The sequence below is a fragment of the Panulirus ornatus genome, chromosome 1, assembly GCF_036320965.1.
Source record: "Panulirus ornatus isolate Po-2019 chromosome 1, ASM3632096v1, whole genome shotgun sequence".
Lineage (NCBI taxonomy): Eukaryota > Metazoa > Arthropoda > Malacostraca > Decapoda > Palinuridae > Panulirus > Panulirus ornatus.
The window spans coordinates 94,768,852-94,780,984 of NC_092224.1; the positions used below are offsets into that span (position 1 = coordinate 94,768,852).

Below are 12,133 nucleotides of genomic sequence, written 5' to 3' on the forward strand. Positions count from 1 at the left end.
CTTGTTAGTTTATCATTATAACCTGATTCAGCAATGTGGTATTTGATTTACCAATAAGAGTTTTGAAAAGGTGAGCATTTTAAAAAATTTTAAAGAAGAATGAGGGATACAACAAAGTTTTGTGGAGTAAGTGAGGCATTTTCTTATATTACTTTCACCATCATTCATTTGGTTGGTATTAAAATTATTATTCTCATTTAGGTAATAGCTGTAATTCTAAGACTAACTCATTAATGTGTTCCATCATCTGTAGACAAAAGATTAACCTGTAGTATTAATTTGAACTTGGAGATTGCATGATTATATATTTCATAGCGGCTTGATATTCTCTCTTCCCAGCAATTTAGCAGCTCAAATCATCACCCATATATCACTAATATCAAGGCATAATTCAGTGTACTTGAATTAAGTTATTTTCAGAAAGTGGCTTGATGATATACTTTGAAAGTAGTTTTATGATTATTGTGAGGTTATGCAGTTGATGAAATGTTTTCTCATTAAAATTACTTTTGTGAGAAAACTTATCATGATTTTGACATATTCTAACTTATCATGTGCAGGAAATAATGAAGATGCTTCGAGTAAACAGGTGGTGATAGTCTCAGATTATCAGTCAATGTTGTAATTATATGGTTTATAAAGATTGAACAAAGAAATGGCTGAATTATAATGTTCTTAATGTGTAATGTTTACCAACTTATTTCACTTCTTTCTTATTACAAGTACAGATATGAAATATATCAGAAGACATAAAGTGTTTTGAAAAGCTTCTTGGGTCAGTGTTTTGAGTGCCGATTTTTTGTTTTCCAATATGCTCAAGTGCAGTTATCTGAAATCATATCAGTCATGCATTGAAACAAATTCAAGTCAGAGGTTGAATATAGGGCTAAATGTTTCTTTGGGACTCTCATCATCTTAGAGGACTGTGGCAATATGTTAAAAAAGATTTATCCCTTTTCAAATTCAGATCATAAATACTAGTACATAGGAATTTTTTTAATGAACAAAGAATATACTTAGCATAGATATATTTTTGTGTGTATTGCTTCCCTTTTACACTTTGATCATATAGTAGAGTCTGTTCAAGGCTCCTTTTCAAAATTTCTTTGTGCAGTATTAATTTGGTTTATCCTACTTTTCCCAGAAAAGATTTTTTTACATTGTTTCCAAATATATTCGTAAACTTCTTTTATTGATTAACTCTACTTATACATATTTTCTTAATATTCAGTTTTGCTGAACCATCAGTCTCTACATATACAGCTGTTTTACTCACATGCCTTATTATCATATTTTTTACTTATGAGTATCTAAGAGAAGTATATCCGTGAGAACAAACACCTTCAGCTATCTGAAATCACATGAATGTTATATACACATATTCAAGGGATTCAGTAACTCTACAGCAACTCACCGAGGCCTCTTGTGTCATAGCATTGAGGGTTAGAGGGACATGATTTTCTTTTAATCATGGGTGAAATGGATTATAAGGACTCTTAGAGTTGAGAGCAGCTACACCTGGAAACAACAATGGCTTCAGCTGCCTTGATATAGTGGCAACCTTACACTTAGTTTGATGGGTCAGCTTAACCACTACTTTCATTTTTTTTGTGTTTATGAGGTTTTTTATTCTAGAATTATCCTGGATCTTCTTAAAAAAGAAATATGATGATGACCATTCAAAATAACCACAATGGAATTATATGCAGTGTAAATCTAGATTTGAATGCCTCTTACTTGCATATGCCAGTTCATTGTTGGATGGGAAAATTTTTTGCTTTACAAGCAGGAAAAGAAATTTTACAAGTAAAAGTGATGCCATTTAGGCTAGTATAGTGCTACACATTTTTATGTTAAATTCAACCCTCTCAACCAACTAACATCATTAAAGTGGTAATATAGGTTTATGATCAAGAGGTTTCTGATCAAAACAGGTTATTCGAAAGAAGGATGTGTCAGGCTAAATCACTTTGTCAGAAATGTTTTTGTTAAATGCCCTATGTGAGTTTGACTTATGGAGCTGTAACATAGAATGCCTCATGTGAGTTTGACTTATGGAGCTGCAACATACCTCATATGAGAACAGATATCTACACCATTTTGATGAAACTGCAACATCCCTCATACGAGAACAGATATCTGCACCATTTTTCTAATGGTTCCTGTCCTCAGTTGAATTCTCAGTTGGCATATGATTTCATTTCTTACCCATAGATGTCACTACCAGTATAATGACACACAAGGAAAAAATATCATGCATTACAGTCACCCATAAATTACTAGAGACAGTGTAATTGCATCATTAGGGTGGGAAGCTAGATTAACATGGCCACTATTGTAGTAAGTTTTATGATAAGATAGGCAATTTTTCTTGGACAGGAACACCACTGAATTTCTGGTAACTGATGGTTTGGCACCTCCTTTAGTCCTGACAAAATTACGTGAGGGAACTTGAAATTACCCCGGCCACCAGATTAGTTTACTGGGCGGCCACAGATGGTGTTGTGTGTAGGGCGTGCTTATTTACATTCTTTACACTGCTTTTGTTGGTGGTGATACTGCAATTCTGTGATATTCTTAGCTTATTTTGCTTAGATTTAACCCTAGCTATGGCTTCTAAGACATATGAGAGTATCAGACGTGGTGTCAAACGTAAACACCAGTCCATATCGATCCAAGATAAAGTAGAACTGTTGAAAAAAATTGACTGTGGTGTTTCAGTGCATAAGCTGTGTAACATCTACAGTATTGGTTCATCAACTGTTTATGATATAAAGAAGCAAAAGGAGAAAATATTGAAATTCTATGCAGACAGCGATTCCAAGAAGCAAATGACGATTAGAAAAACTATGAAAGATGGTAAGAGTACTGAGCATAATCATGTGATGATGGAATGGTTTCGACAGCGTCGGAGTGATGGAGTGGACTTGTCAGGTAACATGATAATGGACCAAGCTAAGTTGTTCCATAAAGAACTTAAATTACAACATGAGCATGATTATAGTAAAGGATGGATTCAAAAATTCAAGAGGTGTCATGGAATTTCCATGAATAAAGTGTGTGGAGAAAAGCGGTCTGCAAACCACGAAGTAGCTGCCTATTATGCGGACGAATTTGTTAAACTCATAGCTGACGAGCACAGTCCTGAGCAGGTGTATAATGTAGATCATTTATTTATTCAATTTATACATGACAGCAAATGGGAGCAAATGGGAACTTCAGTGAAAGGCGCAAATGGGGAGGTGATAACAAGTAGTGGTGATGTGAGAAGGAGATGAAGTGATTATTTTGAAGGTTTGTTGAATGTGTTTGATGATAGAGTGGCAGATATAGGGTGTTTTGGTCGAGGTGGTTTGCAAAGTGAGAGGGTTAGGGAAAATGATTTGGTAAACAGAGAAGAGGTAGTAAAAGCTTTGCGGAAGATGAAAGCCGGCAAGGCAGTGGGTTTGGATGGTATTGCAGTGGAATTTATTAAAAAAGGGGGTGACTGTATTATTGACTGGTTGGTAAGGTTGTTTAATGTATGTATGACTCATGGTGAGGTGCCTGAGGATTGGCGGAATGCGTGCATAGTGCCATTGTACAAAGGCAAAGGGGATAAGAGTGAGTGCTCAAATTACAGAGGTATAAGGTTGTTCAGTATTCCTGGTAAATTATATGGGAGGGTATTGATTGAGAGGGTGAAGGCATGTACAGAGCATGAGATTGGGGAAGAGCAGTGTGGTTTCAGAAGTGGTAGAGGATGTGTGGATCAGGTGTTTGCTTTGAAGAATGTATGTGAGAAATACTTAGAAAAGCAAATGGATTTGTATGTAGCATTTATGGATCTGGAGAAGGCATATGATAGAGTTGATAGTGATGCTCTGTGGAAGGTATTAAGAATATATGGTGTGGGAGGCAAGTTGTTAGAAGCAGTGAAAAGTTTTTATCGAGGATGTAAGGCATGTGTACGTGTAGGAAGAGAGGAAAGTGATTGGTTCTCAGTGAATGTAGGTTTGCGGCAGGGGTGTGTGATGTCTCCATGGTTGTTTAATTTGTTTATGGATGGGGTTGTTAGGGAGGTGAATGCAAGAGTTTTGGAAAGAGGGGCAAGTATGAAGTCTGTTGGGGATGAGAGAGCTTGGGAAGTGAGTCAGTTGTTGTTCGCTGATGATACAGCGCTGGTGGCTGATTCATGTGAGAAACTGCAGAAGCTGGTGACTGAGTTTGGTAAAGTGTGTGAAAGAAGAAAGTTAAGAGTAAATGTGAATAAGAGCAAGGTTATTAGGTACAGTAGGGTTGAGGGTCAAGTCAATTGGGAGGTAAGTTTGAATGGAGAAAAACTGGAGGAAGTAAAGTGTTTTAGATATCTGGGAGTGGATCTGGCAGTGGATGGAACCATGGAAGCGGAAGTGGATCATAGGGTGGGGGAGGGGGGCGAAAATTCTGGGAGCCTTGAAGAATGTGTGGAAGTCGAGAACATTATCTCGGAAAGCAAAAATGGGTATGTTTGAAAGAATAGTGGTTCCAACAATGTTGTATGGTTGCGAGGCGTGGGCTATGGATAGAGTTGTGCACAGGAGGATGGATGTGCTGGAAATGAGATGTTTGAGGACAGCATGTGGTGTGAGGTGGTTTGATCGAGTAAGTAACGTAAGGGTAAGAGAGATGTGTGGAAATAAAAAGAGCGTGGTTGAGAGAGCAGAAGAGGGTGTTTTGAAATGGTTTGGGCACATGGAGAGAATGAGTGAGGAAAGATTGACCAAGAGGATATATGTGTCGGAGGTGGAGGGAACGAGAAGTGGGAGACCAAATTAGAGGTGGAAAGATGGAGTGAAAAAGATTTTGTGTGATCGGGGCCTGAACATGCAGGAGGGTGAAAGGAGGGCAAGGAATAGAGTGAATTGGATCGATGTGGTATACCAGGGTTGACGTGCTGTTAGTGGATTGAATCAGGGCATGTGAAGCGTCTGGGGTAAACCATGGAAAGCTGTGTAGGTATGTATATTTGCGTGTGTGGACGTATGTATATACATGTGTATGGGGGTAGGTTGGGCCATTTCTTTCATCTGTTTCCTTGCGCTACCTCGCAAACGCGGGAGACAGCGACAGAGCAGAAAAAAAAATACATGACAGCTAGAGACTGAGTGTGAACGAATGTGGCCTTTGTTGTCTTTTCCCAGCGCTACCTCATGCGCTTGCGGGGGGAGGGGGTTGTCATTTCATGTGTGGCAGGGTGGCGATGGGAATGAATGAAGGCAGTAAGTATGAATAATGTACATGTGTATGTATGTATATGTCTGTGTATGTATATATATGTATACGTTGAAATGTATAGGTATGTATATTTGCGTGTGTGGACGTGTATGGATATACATTTGTTTGTGGGTAGGTTGGGCCATTCTTTCGTCTGTTTCCTTGCGCTACCTTGCTAATGCGGGAGACAGCGGCAAAGTATAATATAATGTATATATAATATACATTTGATATTTGTTTAGTTTAAATTTCTAGCAGTCCATGGTATACTTTAGATACATGGGAGATGTATAATTAGTGGGTTAGAGGTGTGTTGATGAATAATTATTACGTGGCCACGGTTGGTCTGGCAAAATGGTTAATTTGGCAAGGCTTTGGAACCAAGAGTGCCAGAAAATTGGTGGTGTACCTGTATTAGTGTTTATACTTTTGTTGGAAATAAGGTTATTTTTTCATTCATTATTGTAAATAATGTTCTCTATGTAAATGATGTTTAGGTATATGAATAATGCATTATATTTTATTTATTTTGCTTTGTCGCTGTCTCCCGCGTTAGCGAGGTAGCGCAAGGAAACAGACGAAAGAATGGCCCAACCCACCCACATACACATGTATATACATACACATCCACACATGCAAATATACATACCTATACATCTCAATGTACACATATATATACACACACAGACATATACATATATACATATACACATGGGAAGTGAGTCAGTTGTTGCTCGCTGATGATACAGCACTGGTGGCTGATTCATGTGAGAAACTGCAGAAGCTGGTGACTGAGTTTGGTAAAGTGTGTGAAAGAAGAAAGTTAAGAGTAAATGTGAATAAGAGCAAGGTAAGTAGGTACAGTAGGGTTGAGGGTCAAGTCAATTGGGAGGTAAGTTTGAATGGAGAAAAACTGGAGGAAGTAAAGTGTTTTAGATATCTGGGAGTGGATCTGGCAGCGGATGGAACCATGGAAGCGGAAGTGGATCATAGGGTGGGGGAGGGGGGCGAAAATTCTGGGAGCCTTGAAGAATGTGTGGAAGTCGAGAACATTATCTCGGAAAGCAAAAATGGGTATGTTTGAAGGAATAGTGGTTACAAAAATGTTGTATGGTTGCGAGGCGTGGGCTATGGATAGAGTTGTGCGCAGGAGGATGGATGTGCTGGAAATGAGATGTTTGAGGACAATGTGTGGTGTGAGGTGGTTTGATCGAGTAAGTAACGTAAGGGTAAGAGATATGTGTGGAAATAAAAAGAGCGTGGTTGAGAGAGCAGAAGAGGGTGTTTTGAAATGGTTTGGGCACATGGAGAGAATGAGTGAGGAAAGATTGACCAAGAGGATATATGTGTCGGAGGTGGAGGGAACGAGAAGTGGGAGACCAAATTTGAGGTGGAAAGATGGAGTGAAAAAGATTTTGAGTGATCGGGGCCTGAACATGCAGGAGGGTGGAAGGAGGGCAAGGAATAGAGTGAATTGGATCGATGTGGTATACCGGGGTTGATGTGCTGTCGGTGGATTGAATCAGGGCATGTGAATCGTCTGGGGTAAACCATGGAAAGCTGTGTAGGTATGTATATTTGCGTGTGTGGACGTATGTATATACATGTGTATGGGGGTGGGTTGGGCCATTTCTTTCGTCTGTTTCCTTGCGCTACCTCACAAATGCGGGAGACAGCGACAAAGCAAAAAAAAAAAAAAAAACACGAATAAAGTGTATATGAACGCGCACCTTCATAGAACATACAAACCTCCAACAGCCAGGATTGAACCTAGGACCCCTTGCACAAGGGGTCCCAGGTTCGATCCTGGCTGTTGGAGGTTTGTATGTTATATACACATGTACATAATCCATACTGTCTGCCTTTATTTATTCCCATCGCCACCTCGCCACACATGGAATAACAACCCCCTCCCCCCTCATGTGTGCGAGGTAGCGCTAGGAAAAGACAACAAAGGCCCCATTCGTTCACACTCAGTCTCTAGCTGTCATGTAATAATGCACCGAAACCACAGCATATATATAATATTACATTTGCAAAGAAGACATATATAGGGTATATATAAATGTAATGTGTATTGTCATGCCTGGAAAGAAAAGTTATAAAGTATGTAATGTGAGTTGGTGCATTTAGATAAAATAACACCAAGATGAAATAATGTAATTATCATATACTTACATGAATAAGGAGCATCCATACTGCCAGGCATGGCCCAACTCATCACCCTCCCACGCCAGTGTAGAGGATATTTTACTACTTGCTTTTGAGCATGTTGGGAAATGGCTACACAGCAGCACATTTTTCCAGTTAGGTCTCTGATAGGCCTCAGTTTCTAGATTAAGATCGTAACACTTTTACATTTTCTAGGTCCATGCACCTACCTACCTCAAAGGGATCTAGGCAGACAGGCACATGAATGCTTGTACTAATTTGATATTTTTACCTGTAGTTTTCACTGTACATTAATATTTCGTACATTTATATGTTTTTAGATAATTTCCCTATTATATTGTAAACAAAAGTATGATTGTGCTGTAATAACCTGTTGAAGGATCATTTAAGTTATTTGAGATGCAAGGTCTTTGACTAATGACACTTTAGAATAAGTGGACATTGTATCAACTTGATAAACCATACTTCACTTTGCAACAGATTGTGAGAAAGATTTATGTATCCAATGTCTAGAATAATGATTTATGGGATGTACTAAGGATATATGAAGTAGGGGAACAACTGTTGGATGGTGTGAAAGCCATCTATAGAGTAGCAAATGCATGTGTAAGAATGGATGTAGAGTTGTGCAGAAGTTTCAGTAAATGTGTGGGTGTGAGGCAGGGCTGTGTTATGCCTCCATGGCTTTTATCATATGTGGATTGAGAGATATGAAAGATGAAAGCAAAAGTTGGAAAGGGGGTGCAGAGATGGAGTGTGGTGTTAAGGTATGGTGGCTAGTGACATGCCTGTCTGCATATGATACTCTGCTGTTTGCTGAGAGTGAAGGAGAGTTGCAGAAGGGTGCAAGTGTTTTTTATGATATGTGTAAGCATAGGCAATTGAAGGTAAGTGCAACTAAAAGTAAAGTAGTGGTGTTTGGAAGGAAACAGAGTGAAAGTATAGGTTTTGCAAAACCCTACAGAGTAAAAGAAGAAAGTGCACTAATATGTGTTACAGATATGAGGGGAGAGAGACTGGAAGAGGTGAGAGAATTTAAGCTATCTTGGGTAGATTTGATGTTAGGAAGAAGAGATAAGGGAGAGAGCAGTATAGGATAGAAGAGTCACTGGGTCCTTTAATAGAATTATGAAAGGTAGAGGTGTAAAGAGGATTAAGGGACAGCATAGTCCTCCCACCCCTGCCCTATGCAGCTGAAATGTGGACCTGAAATTAGTTCACAGAGGTCAAGATTCTAAATAGCTCATTTATCCAGGCTGTGGAAATGAGCTGTTTGACAGGCATGCAGTATGACCAGGTGGAATGAAGAAAGAATTGAAGAGGTTTCTGAGAAATTTGTTATGGTAGGGAATGTATAGAAAATTGATTGTGGATTGGTAGATTGGGTGAAACATACTACTTTGAGGCGATACGGGCATGTGGAAAGAATGCAGGGAGAGTGTATGATAGTTCAACTGGTTTGAGAGGAAGACCATCTCTGACATGGGGAAATGAAGTGAAAGAGTACTGGAGGCAGAGAAATGGTGGAAGAATGTGTGAATTGGTGTATGAGAGGAAGGCATTTAAGAACAGGGATAAGTGGAGACTCTTGCCATGGTCACCACCTTAATGGGAGTTCCTGGAGGGTATGTGAGTCAGAGATACAGATGGATAGATAGAATGATATTTTCTTTTGATAAACTTTGTTTTTTCGTACTTGTTCACTATTTCTTGTGGTGCCAGGGTAGTGCTGGGAACTATGAAGAAAAAGCATGTTTTGCTTAAATCCATTCTCTGTTTGTCAGTAGTAATGCACTCAAACCACAGCAGTAGTCTTTGATTGAGTGATTTCCCCCTCCTGTTCACTTAATTGTGATGTTCCTCAGGGTTCTATCCTCTCCCCTCCCTCCTTTAATACTCATTCTTTTTCTCTTACTGATCATATTTTTTCTTTCATTTTGCAGCATTTTTGAGTGGGAAATCAGTAACTGTAAATTTTGATAGTGCTAAAACACAAGTTTTCTCTCTACATCTTTCAAAGAATCATATGACATTTGATAGTGATTATCATTCTATAACCTTGTTTCATTGGGATGGAAGATAAAGACAGACCTTGAGGCCTTAGGTCCCTTGCCCCAACTATTGTACCAGTGATTCACGAGAGAAATTGAGTCAGAATGTGATACTTAATGAAATTGTTGGTCTGCATAGCCTCAACAAGGATTTGATTGAGTTCACAGAACCTTTTTTTGTTGCTCAGATACTGATCATCTCATAACCCAGTGTCACTGATAGGGGAGGCAAAGACAAACTCTAAGGCCTATTGCCCCATTATATGTTAAATGTATCATTGCCACACTAGGGTAACTGAGTTGCAGTATGTGTGCTTGATGGGAGTCCTTATAACAACTCTTGGGTTTCTTTCTAAAACATTTTAGGGTTTAGGATGTTTTTGCTACACAGAACTCTAATTTTTTTGGTGGATTGTGCAACATGTGATTAGATTGAGATCATTTCTTAAATATGCATTAATAGTAAGGGAGGATACTTGCAAACCCCATGTCATAAAGTTCCCATAATCCTTGTAGGATATTATTTATATGGTAAACTAGAGGAACAGTCATAACATGTAAACCCAGAATGAATCTGTGATTGGGTATGGGACAGACTCACATGGAACTTTGGTCATATAAGATTATTATTATTATTATTATACTTTGTCGCTGTCTCCCGCGTTTGCGAGGTAGCGCAAGGAAACAGACGAAAGAAATGGCCCAACCCCCCCCCATACACATGTATATACATACGTCCACACACGCAAATATACATACCTACACAGCTTTCCATAGTTTACCCCAGACGCTTCACATGCCTTGATTCAATCCACTGACAGGACGTCAACCCCGGTATACCACATCGCTCCAATTCACCCTATTCCTTGCCCTCCTTTCACCCTCCTGCATGTTCAGGCCCCGATCACACAAAATCTTTTTCACTCCATCTTTCCACCTCCAATTTGGTCTCCCTCTTCTCCTCGTTCCCTCCACCTCCGACACATATATCCTCTTGGTCAATCTTTCCTCACTCATTCTCTCCATGTGCCCAAACCACTTCAAAACACCCTCTTCTGCTCTCTCAACCACGCTCTTTTTATTTCCACACATCTCTCTTACCCTTGCGTTACTCACTCGATCAAACCACCTCACACCACACATTGTCCTCAAACATCTCATTTCCAGCACATCCATCCTCCTGCGCACAACTCTATCCATAGCCCACACCTTGCAACCATACAACATTGTTGGAACCACTATTCCTTCAAACATACCCATTTTTGCTTTCCAAGATAATGTTCTCGACTTCCACACATTCTTCAAGGCCCCCAGAATTTTCGCCCCCTCCCCCACCCTATGATCCACTTCCGCTTCCATGGTTCCATCCGCTGCCAGATCCACTCCCAGATATCTAAAACACTTCACTTCCTCCAGTTTTTCTCCATTCAAACTCACCTCCCAATTGACTTGACCCTCAACCCTACTGTACCTAATAACCTTGCTCTTATTCACATTTACTCTTAACTTTCTTCTTTCACACACTTTACCAAACTCAGTCACCAGCTTCTGCAGTTTCTCACATGAATCAGCCACCAGCGCTGTATCATCAGCGAACAACAACTGACTCACTTCCCAAGCTCTCTCATCCCCAACAGACTTCATACTTGCCCCTCTTTCCAAAACTCTTGCATTCACCTCCCTAACAACCCCATCCATAAACATCCATAAGATGTGCAGATTTTTTTGTTCACATTACTAGCGAGATGTAACATAATTTTGGATCAAGATATATTGGTCAAGAAGCCCAGAATCTTTTGACAGATGCCTGTTTGCTATTACAGGTCCATAAGTATCTCAGAAACTCTTGATCTCAATAATGTAGTTGTATATTCCACTCACAGGCAAAGGTCAAATGTATAGAGGGAAATTTTACTTCAGCAGTAATGTGTGGCTGGGTGTTCTCTCCAAAGGAGTTTTACTTCTGTTAAACATCTATTCATTCTTGAGAGACATTCTGTTTACCAGGAGGGGTAGACAGTCCTTAACTTTGTAGGTACACTGTTCAAACAGTGTTTACTGCAGTTTGCACTTTTGAAGAATAGGGCAGATCTTGTGAAACTTGTCAAAAGCCAAAGTGGCGTTGATATAGGAAGTTTACTGTTGGGGAAAGCCTTGACATCAATTTAGTGTCTTCCACAGAGAAAGATGCAGAAATTTATGTGCTTCTAGCCAGCCTCAGATTGTAAAATTCAGTTTTCCTGGTATATGCAGTGTTTATCCTAAGTTACAAGCCAATAGAACAGCATTTTAAGAGAACAGCTTCTTTCAGTTGAAGAAAGACATGTATCAGGAGATTTCCTGTAAGAATTTAGGAAAGATTTAGTATTGTGGTGCACATGGGAAAAATCTCCTTTGAGAGCCCTTTGAACCTGCTGACAATTTGACCAGAAACATTTGACTTTGGGAGAAGCATCCATTTTCTTCAGATTGACACCCAAAATCATTAGTTTCGATGAAGTCCTCTCAACAGGGAATACTAGTTATGGGCATATGATATTCTTACAATATATATTTTTGGACAAATAACACTGACTCCTCACATCAAGAAACATGATTGGTTTTATGCTTGCGTATTCAGTATTTAGAACAAACATAAATAACTGACAGGAAGGCTAAGAGAGACTTAATTTATT

The 12,133-nt window shown here is 39.4% G+C and overlaps 1 protein-coding gene across 3 annotated transcripts in view; it reads left to right on the top strand.

The window, feature by feature from the left end:
• LOC139751184 (uncharacterized) overlaps positions 1–12,133 on the top strand; it is an 86,174-nt gene that overhangs the window by 46,204 nt on the left and 27,837 nt on the right. The window lies entirely within an intron of this gene.